Source organism: Myripristis murdjan, chromosome 4 (genome assembly GCF_902150065.1).
Source record: "Myripristis murdjan chromosome 4, fMyrMur1.1, whole genome shotgun sequence".
NCBI classification, from domain to species: domain Eukaryota; kingdom Metazoa; phylum Chordata; class Actinopteri; order Holocentriformes; family Holocentridae; genus Myripristis; species Myripristis murdjan.
Genome location: NC_043983.1, coordinates 27,081,825 through 27,092,391, shown reverse-complemented (window position 1 = coordinate 27,092,391; position 10,567 = coordinate 27,081,825).

Genomic DNA, 10,567 nt, shown 5'->3' with positions numbered 1-10,567 from the left:
ACAAGTTGGGTAGCAGATTAATTTAGAAGGGTGATTAAAGTTGAGCGAAACCTTGCACGCAATACACAGTTTTGCGCACACCTGCTGGCCAATCAGATCTCACTATGGTCTAGGTATCTATACATATCAGTCATTATATTCATACTTATTCTATCAAGTTTGTCCACGATGGAAACAGTGCACCAGATTTGTAACAAGGGTTATATGGACAAAAGTGGATTTGTCCATTCTGATGCATGTACACCAAAGTGTTCACTGTTGTGTTCACAAATGTCCGTCTCTGGGTCTGACGAAGTGAGAGCTCATTTTTATCGCAGACTCTATTGGCCAGATCTATGTCGCGGTGATTCCTTGAAGCTCAAGCTGTCACTGACTGATAACACTGGGTCGCAGAATTGCTGCTGGCTAATGAGGCCGGCCCGGAGTGCCAGCAAACTGTGGGGCCCTCAACATCATCAGGAACCAGGAAGTGGTGAAACAAGACAGATGCGTCCCTGCAGAGGAGACATAATGGCCTCCAGTTTCTCGGGGGGATATATATATTTTTTTTTTATCTGATCCTTAGCCCTTCTCCTGTGCACTGGCATAATGTGTATCAGAACTGACCCTTAACCAGTCTGTTAGTGGGTTATTATCTGTCCTGGATGCCTTGTTTCCCTCCCTGAGGTGTGCGTTGCCGAGGAGACCAGGAGAGGGCTTGACCTTTGCTTCAGAGCTGGGAAGAATGGGGCTGTCTAGGTGTACAAGCTGACCTTTTGTGTGTGTGGATATTATACTGCCGAGCTCCTCTTGAAATATTTTCTGTGACTCATTCAGCAACACTGTACTGCTGTGCTGTCTGTTGCTGAGTGTGTGTGTGTGTGTGTGTGTGTGTGTGTGTGCGCGTGCATGCATGTGTGTGTGTGTGCGTGGGTGTGTGTGGGTGTGTGTGTGTGTATGTGATGGGGAGTGGTAAGGCGGCTCCCAGATGGACCAGACCAGCCTCTAATTACATCCCAAGAGGGATAGGAACATAGCCCTTTGTGAATGTGTGTGTGTGTGTGTGTGTGTGTGTGTGTGTGTATTTGTGGTTTGTGTGTGTGTGTGTGTGTGTGTGTGTGTGGGTACATGTTAAAGTGCCAGGCTAAATGAGTGTCCAGGGACTTTGGAGCTGATGTTCTGTCTTTCCCTAAACAAGAAAAGATTTCCTCCTAAATAAGACGGGCATTCCACTGTAAAAGCAGCTGCAGAGGCTGCAAAAAGAGGAAAATGGGTTTATTTTGATATAATAAGTAATTTGATAAGTTTGATAAATACCTATATAGCCTACAGTGACATCATTTGTGCTGACAAGGTTGAAGTTGCACTATTTCTGCAGTTTTTTAATAATGAATTATCAACCTAAATCACAAAGTGGGACTGCTAGACGAGAGACGAGAGCGTCCCATCCACGCCAACTGAGATTCACCCAATTTGCCTAAATTAAATTCTGGTGTCAGGTATGATCACTGGGAGGAAACCTATGCCTTGAAACTTAAAATAAGGTGTCTCGTAAACAGCAGTGAGTAATTGAGTGCTCTGTCCAGGGAGAGCTGGACTCACCAAGGATAGCTGGAGCTTTTCTTCACCAGAAGCAGAAGTTTAGTTTATTTATTTTTACCTCTGAGTCGTGAAGTTCTCAACATTCAAAATGGTAATTCTTGCAGCCGTTTGGGAATGCAAATGTGAGGTTGCCCAGTGCTTTAACAAGTAAAATCACTTACAGTACATCACATTACCACAGTTTTTTTCTCTCAAAGTTGTCTAACCTTTTGACCTCTCAGTCAGAATCAGGAGGATTTGAACATTGACAGTCTACAGCTGCCTCTGCTCCACAGAAGTCATGTAAGGGATAATGCCCGATGAGGTGTCCATTATCAGAAATGAATGGACGACGCGGAGGCGTGAACCGGTTGCTTCTGCAAAGTCTTCTGCGAAGTCTTTCCCACTCTTTCTGTGACGCTTCAGTATCGCCTTAAAAACCGCATTACTGCTCTTGAGCACAGTGTCGCTAATGATGTTTCTCTTAAGTGGCGATTAATGCCGGCTCTCAAACTCCTCAAACTGGCAACCCTCCTTCCTTAGTCGACTGGACAGACGCATAAAACAGTCGCAGTATGTTCTGAGTTTCTGTTGCCACGGTTACCAACTAGCGTTTGAGCCAGCGCAATAATCTAGAAAAATCAGGCTATTTGACTGGAACTTTTTTTTACAGGTGTCCTACAACACTTTTTAACGGACACCCTGCAGCCAATCAGAATCGAGTATTCACCCAGACCATGGTATAATATGACATTAACTTCTCTTTCACATGGTTCGCAGTGGTTGACCAAAGGTTTGAGAAAAAGTTTCGGTAAGACTACATTCTTTAATCTGAAACCCTGAAACTGAGGGTTAAATCCACCACATGTAGAAATCTGATAAATCACCAATCATCTCATCCGTCATCCCAGCGGTCCACATGTAATTTAACATTTTCATTTCTTCATGTATCAAAATTTATTCCTTTGGAGCAGAAAAGTCTAAATGAACAAAACTCCTGATGGGCTTACAGTATAAATTGTAGATGCAGAGCGGGATGTACAGCACAGCATGTTTACTTTGAGCTGAGCCATTTTCCACTGTATGGTGTCATGAAAAACAAACTGTCGGGGGTTGTTGCGGTGTGTGTGTGTGTTGTGTTCTGCGCTATGTTGTGTGTGTGTGTGCCGTGCAAACACCAGCAGTTCCACGAACAGACGGCTTCAGAATGTACTGGCTGTAGAAACGGTAACATTTACAATGCTAATCACATGCAGATGAGACACTTCAAAGCATTTCCTCTTGGCTATACTTTACATTTGGTTATCACTCGTACACAGACCTTTTATTTTGATTCATTTAGTTAAGGCTAGTTGAACTTTTACTTAAACTAACTAACCTAAACTGCATTCCCATGTCATTCCTTCTCCCTGTCCTGATGATCAAGAGATGAGCAACGCTCGAGGCTAAATTGCCCCAGAACGTCTGTGCAGCAGCTGGACTGAAAGGTACATAATGATACTGCTCGCTCGCTCACACCGGTGGTTCACCTTTCAATAACCTTAGCAATCAGCTGCTTCATTTCTTTTTTTTTTAAAGATTACTTTTTGGGCATTTCTGTTTTATTGGACAGTCACAGTGGAGAGACACAGACAGGAAAGACAGGGCAGAGAGAGGGAGGACATGCAGCAAAGTGTCTGGGCAGGCAAGTATTACATGGTACTCTACACTTTTTTAAAATGTTGTATTTATCCTCAAACAAACTAAATGTATCAGGCAGGAAAACACTCTAAAACATCCTCTGGTACATTTGTCTTCTAATTCTGGTTTGTTTGAATAGGTGTGAACGTGTGTTTTAAACTCCAGAACACATCCTGACCTAAATCAAGACATTAGTTCAACTGGTACCGTGCCAAACTCAAGTGTGAAGTCAATCCAACACAAATACAGGAAGTGATGACAAGATTTCCAATTTCTTTAGGCACATTCATGACTTATTTTTGGAACATCACATGCATTGTTAACTTTTTAATCTCAACACGGATAATTGATTGACCCCTCCTCGAGTCTTTATACTGTATGTAGGTCTAACCTACCTTTATTTTCAGCTTAATGAGAAATCACTTTTAGCAGGTTCACATGCTAAGTGTGTCAAGCTCGTCCTCTGAAGATTATGAAATGACTAATCACAGAAGTACAGACGAGACGTTAATGAAAACCTTGAACCTCTAAACTCCAAAGAGTTGCACAGTAGATGTTAAATCATCCTTCTCTGACGAATCCCTCTTTGTGGCAAAATGTTGTCATAACTAGAAAATGCGCTCAGTAGAGTGCAGACCTCTGCCAAGGAGACAGATTCAGTATTTGCTGTCACCTGATGGTGCGATGTGGTTCCGTTCCATCAGCTAGTTGGAGGTGATATGCACACATTAAAACCAGACATCCAGTGTGGCCTGTATGTCGTTTTATTCACATCATGTCACCAAACATGGCGCTGTGATGAAAAGCGAATTACAACTTGGTCATAGTTGCGTTTCTGTTTGTTAGTCCAGTAATTTTAGGCCAAAATTGGGGTCAACCTAGGACAAATTGCAAGAGAACTCAACTGATTTTGTATCCTCAGTTTGTCGTGAGTGAGGGAAAAAAAGTCCCAAGAAATCCCATTGGTGGAAAGTTTTGAAAATCACCTATTTATGACCACATATTACCAAAAAACAGCCTTTTTAACACACAGGGGAAAGGGGTTCAAAATTTATTTTCAGATATCACTATAAAAATTCACAAGGTGATTACACACACAAAGACAAGAAAAAAAGTCAATTACAAGTTCTTTGAATTATTCTGTTTACACATGCATATCACACATTAGCTGATTTGATATGGGCTAATAAGGAATATAAGGAATAAATGCCAGAAGAGACATTTAAACAATGAATTAAAAGGTTGCTATATATATAGTAACCTTGAATTAAAAGGTTACTATGTAACAGTGAATTAAAAGGTTACTATATATATAGTAACCTTTTAATTCACTGTTTAAATATCTGTTCTGGCATTTATTCCTTATATTCCTTATTAGCGCATATCAAATCAGATAATGTGTGATATGCATGTGTAAATAGAATAATTCAAAGAACTTGTAATTGACTTTTTTTCTTGTCTTTGTGTGTGTAATGACCTTGTGAATTTTTATAGTGATATCTGAAAGTAAAATGTTGAACCCCTTTCCCCTGTGTGTTAAAAACAGTGTTTTTTGGTAATATGTGGTCATAAATAGGTGATTTTCAAAACTTTCCACCAATGGGATTCCTTGGGACTTTTTTCCCCTCACTCAGGACAAACTGAGGATACAAAATCAGTTGAGTTTGCTTCTCTTGCAATTTGTCCTAGGTTTTTTCATAAAATGACTGGACTATGTGCCTGTTTTATCTTTTAGACGACAGGCATGAATATTTAAATAACTCCTTGGTTGGCAGCACTGACCCTTTCACAAAGTTTCATGTAAATCCATTCAGAACGTATTGAGGTATCTTGGTCACTAACACACAGATTACATAACCTTTGCCACCTTTATGGTAGCGATAATTATGTTCCCACCTCCTGTGTTTGTATTTGGTATTTTGGTGTAATCCATCCAAACTTTAAGAAAATTGCAACAATATAAACTCTCGAGGGCTGATTTGTACCAAAACTCAAGCAAACCAAGTCTGAAAATGTTTTATTTTGCCAGAGAACCACTTTGAATAGCATCAGTTTTAAATTGCTATATTCAATGGTTTTCAAAGAAGCACTGCTAAGATACAAAGCATTTTGTTGGAATTTACTGACAGCATTTACAAGAGTGTAAATGCTGTCAGTTAATAACAATTTAACTTGCCTGTTTAACTAGCACAGCTATTTAATCTCACTGCAGTTATTTTCTTGGCCAAGGGTCCCTCAGTTGAGTTTTTCGATCCCTGTGGGGCTTATCCGGTTAAATAAATGTTAAATAAACTAACATGTCCTCAGCAAAATGGCTTAGAGGTATGGCAGTTCAATGCTGATGGAGTCTAGCGATTTATTGACTGGTCTCGGAGGGGGAAGAGGAATGCTCTGGGGTCTGGACATCTGCTCCTTAACACTTCTGTTTTCATGCTTACCTGAATCTGCTTGGGAAGGCACTGATTAATCTGCCTGTCTACGGGGAGAGTTTATCTGTTTTTTGTGGGGTCATTTCTTATCTTGTAGGATGGTGCTCGGAATCACAAGGGCATTCTGGGGACGAGTGGACTCTACAGGACACTAGAATAATTCACAGTCACTTAAACAACAGGCTCTGGGTTGCATAAAATGTTTTATATTCTGTTTTTCACTCGGAAAGCCTCTCCACCGCTTTGTGAAGCTTGTGAAGGTTGGATATCTTGGGTGATACATTTGTGTGGGTAGGAGTGTAAAAGTAAGGTTTCTCATTGCTTTCTGTTAATTGCAACCACATTACTTGACCAGTTACTCTCTCTATAATGTAATTCGCAGTTAATTTTGCATTACTTTCTAAAACCTGAACTTATCGAAAGGTGAACAGGACACAGAATCTTGTGTTGAGCAGTTTTGCACATTACATCATATCAAAGGCAGAATGTGTAGGATTTTCCTAAAAAAAAAAAACACACAAAATAATCAGTCATCACGTATAAGCCACTAGAAGTGTGTGTTGGTGTGTGTGTCAGCAGAAATCCTGCCCTCTGCCTGGATTTTCTTGTTTTGCTTCTTCTCGGCATTGGCCTTTAGGCAGCGGGTGTTAAACTCCCAGCCAATCACAGTGTGCACTGCAAGATCAGTGGCATAACATCCAACTGGAAGCTAAGAAAAGGGAGAAAGGAAATGTAACCAACCCCAGTGAATATATTGGCCAACTTTGAAAACTGTGTTTACAAACCAGAACTGACAAATCCTACTCATTCTGCCAGGAGATAAAAATTTACTGCTCCATAACCGTCTGAATGTTTCCCAGCTGCACTAGACAATATCAATGCAAACAGGCAACAGTGGTTTATCTATTTAATGTGATTTTTCGAGTGATAAATTTGTGCTCAAGTGACAGAAGTAACACAATTTATATTAGAAAAGTTACTGTAATGCGATTTGTGTCGGTAGGAGTGATAGATGTCCAAAAATTAAACAGAACTGGTATGTTACTGTGTCACTAGGGAAAAAAAAAAAAAAAAAAAAAAAAATCACCTAGTTCTAGTCACATGTTAATGTGTGGTGTGTCACTGCCAGCATTGTTGGTCAGGCTGTGTGCTGATAACTCCCTGGTGAACACATTTCTCTGTATTGAGGGGAATTCTTTGTGGTCTATGTGCAATAAGCAGCTGCGTTCCATTCGTTTTTTATCGGCTCTCTCCACTAACTCAATACATTCTGCTCAATACCATTATTTATTTATTTATTTATTTATTTATTTATTTATTTATTTATTTAGAAGGAGACGTCGGTGTTGAGAATAATGCTACACATAGGATATCTATCAAGTTCTGTGGGTGATGTACCCAAATAAATACCAATGTGAAATTGCACAGCCTGCGTGTCATTCACCAGAGAGATATATTAATCTACTAAAGTGTTGGAGATTGAAAATGCAATTACACTTCAGTTGAAATCTCGGCCTGTCGTGTGCATTGGGAGGAATATTTAAGCCCCATTTGAGTAGGAATCCATGCAAGCTCACTGTAATTTTTCTCCTGATGGATAATGAGAGATTATTTGTGTGAGTTAGTTTTTTCTTTCTTTCTTTTTTGATGCAGCGGCCCAATTATATGTAATTGCAGTTAAAATCAATCATGAGATAGTGAGGTGGGGGGTTAAACAAAGACAAACCAGCAGTGATAACACCTCCAGAAATAAGAACTACATTCGTGTGCCAATTTACCGTAACATTTCAAGGTGAATCACAGCTACAATACCAAAAGAAGAATGAGCTGGAAGCATTATTTCACAGAAATCATAAAAGCTAACCTCAGGTTACTGGAAAGTGAAAGAGGGCTCATGGAATAAAAATCTCTTCATAAAATCCTCCATATTCGTGAAATACCATTAGGCTGATGGTTTTGCCGCTCTGTGACATATAGATATGCAAAATGGGCCATTTCAGTGAGAACTGGATCTCTCAATTTTGCAGTGGTAAATCAGATTTTGTGAGCAGATCCTTAAGCAGAGCTATTAACTCACTTAGCAGCAAATGTAAAGGTCAGTGTTGGAATAGCACGTTGGCACAGTTGTGGGTTTTCCTCTAGGTTTAAAGAGTACAGTGCTGCACACCAAGTAGTAGTTTTGTATGCATTTTTTAAAATCCATCATCTGATAAGAATCATTATGCATAGAGACCTTGCACATTGAGTTTGATGCATTTTATTATTGTGTTCTTTGCCAAAATCCACAGTATGAGACAAAAAGAAAATATTGGACCCTGAGAAGGCATCCCGAGCAGGAAGGAGGTTCTAGACGATCCAAATTGTGCCACGGGAAAAGTGTGCACTCGGTGATCACCACAGAAATAAAATGGCTTAAAATCAAACCTGTTCCAAAAACGCTGATGACCGACGAAAGTGTGTAAATGTGATTGACATGTGAGATCATATTTATTTTCAAATTTGCAACAATTTCAGACAAAAACTACAGACTTACTCTCATATGCGCATGTGAGTTATTGAAACATGACAGAGGTCAAGCCTAGAGTAGATATTGGTTTAATGGTGGTCACAAGTCAAAGGAGAGTGAGAATTATTCAAACTGTAAAGCAACTAAAGCATACTGTGGATAGCACACTACAATAGCACTGCCCATATAACTTTTTCCTGTTAGTCGGCCAGATGTCATTATTACGGATGAGAGCAGGACGGTAAAATAAGACGAGACTGGTAGATAATGCTGGCAATGGTAGACGGCACTGCTGTCCATAATTAAAATATTCTAACTTTTTTGGTGTCTTTACAACCAGATGCTACACAGCACATCACAAAAACAGAATACGGTGGATTTGGACAATTAATATCTGAAAATCCAGGTGCAACAATACCCAGAATTACAATGAGCAGCATCTGAGGTCCTTTGGGGATACTTCCAACAGCAGGCTGTGTTAACATAGTAAATTTATAGCAATATGAATTACCAGTATTATTGAAGATAATTATGTAAAACAAACACAAAACAAACAAAACAATTTTGTACAATATAATAATATAATAATATTTTTTTTTTCTGCAAACAGTGCAACATCACCACTGCAACACATCATCCTGTGGTGTTTCTTGCCATCCTGCTGGCTCCATAGTTATTCTGTGCTGTTAACATTACCAACTGTGGTTAACATCTCTTGGATTCCTTGTGAACGCAGCATCCCAGCCCTAACCACAGCGGCCCAGGTTTGATTCCAACATGTTACGCATCATCAGAGAAAATACCAAAAATATATTTTTTCGCACCTACTTGTAATACAGTCTATTCATCCAGGTGGTTGCTTTGTGATTTTCGAAGTTTCCAGTCTGCTCTGATCTTCCCCATCTCCCTTCACTCTAATACAGTGAGGCTGGATTGGTATTTGTTTGTTGAGCTCAACATGTCAAAAATGTTGTACCCCATGGGAATGAATAGATACGGTTTGCAAACAGTCTTTGGCCAGGAATAGTTCCCAATGAAAATCTTCAGCCCTGTGACTTTTTGATTAGCCTCGGTATCAGTGCTGGAAAGAGCTGTTGCTGTTCCACCTAACAATACCCATTGTGTTGGGGCTGGATGGATATGGTCCATTGTATACCGCAGCAGCCTGGAAACCTCTTGAGATGACACAGAAACAATCTGGATGGATAGGTCGTGCTCTGGGAAAGTGTCTTGTGTGTTGGGTGAACTGTTGTTTTAAGACACACAGGGAAGTTAAAATGAACGAGCTCCAGGGCCAAGGTGGCTGATGCCAACTTCACCTTGAGTAGCGCAACACTGAACCTTTATGAGAAGGCCTTCAGCTTCAATAACTGTCCATAAATTCACAAACTAACTTCATAAATGGTCCACACCGTTACCTTGAGGCATTTTTTCCAAAACATTAACTGGAAGAGTGTTCCTCACCTCTGTAAATTACTTTTGTTATTGCCTCCTCTTTTCCATGGCACTCTGCATCAAGCATATCAAGCACAGTAGTAAACAATGCTCATGCGTCACCGCAGTGCACCTCTGCTCTTGTGAATAAATGCACCGTATTCTCCTGAAATATAGTATATGCGGCCATATGAATTTTAGCACTACAGAACATGCATTTGCAAGCCTCAGAAGTGTCATGGTGTGCAAACGTGGCAGGATGCAAGGCAGTACAAAACCCACTTCAGTAATAATGATTATCATAAATAGTGGCAGTAGTCAGCTTTATATTGTAGTAGATGCATTAAGGTGCATCTTGGACATTTGGATTTGATCTGGATTCAGCTTAGCGATTTTATAAAAATCCAGGTGTAAATGCATATACTGCACAACAAGTGCACAAGAAGAACTCAGTTATTTTAGTTGTTGTGTTGCTGCATTCCCCGATGGTTTTTGTGTTTGTGCTTATCTTAGAGGAGCACAACAGTAACTTATATTGGTGGCTTGTTTAACAGCATTCACACAAAGAAGACCAGTGCTCTAAATGGCAAAGACAAATATTGAAAATCTCTCTTGAACCTGTAAAATTATACCAACAACACATGAGAGTGGAGTATCTCCGCTATTTTACTCCCATCTGAATTCTCAGTAACTTTTACAAACTGTGCGCTCCCTTGTCAGTAAAAAGTCTACCATCTTTTACCTACTGTGAAACGCTATTTAAACCTAACCCTAGGTAATTAGCTTGTGCAAATAACTTTTCCCGGTTCTACAAGTTCACAGCATTATTGCAATCCAACTGTACGTCGAAGACAGCAAATAAAGGCCGTTGAAAGACATTCATGAGTGGATCAACTGGTCAGAGGGCTGACTCTTAAAGCAGCTTTAAGTCAGATCATTTGCTGTAGACAATATATTT